Below are 316 nucleotides of genomic sequence, written 5' to 3'. Positions count from 1 at the left end.
CCTGAGGTCCGGTGGGAGTGAGTGTCCCAAGTAATGTCCCAATTTACAAAAAATCTTTCAACAGACCTTCTTTCAAAACTGACGTAACTTAGGCTACTTAAATACTTAAAAGGGCAGAGGTGCTATCCGTAAAGTATTCAAAGTAAAAGTCCCCTGCCTTCCTGTAATATTATTTTATATGTGTAATAGTCTCACTTTAAGAACACTAAAACTCAAGTATGATGTAAATACATCTGCCTTGACTTTGTAGGCTATAATAATAATAATAATAATAATAATAATAATAATAATAATGACGATACAAAATAATATTAAA

Source organism: Morone saxatilis, unplaced genomic scaffold (assembly GCF_004916995.1).
Source record: "Morone saxatilis isolate NCDOM2014 unplaced genomic scaffold, NCSU_SB_2.0 Contig18, whole genome shotgun sequence".
Lineage (NCBI taxonomy): Eukaryota > Metazoa > Chordata > Actinopteri > Moronidae > Morone > Morone saxatilis.
The sequence above is the reverse complement of the archived record's forward strand: the minus strand, read 5'-3'. Positions refer to the sequence as shown.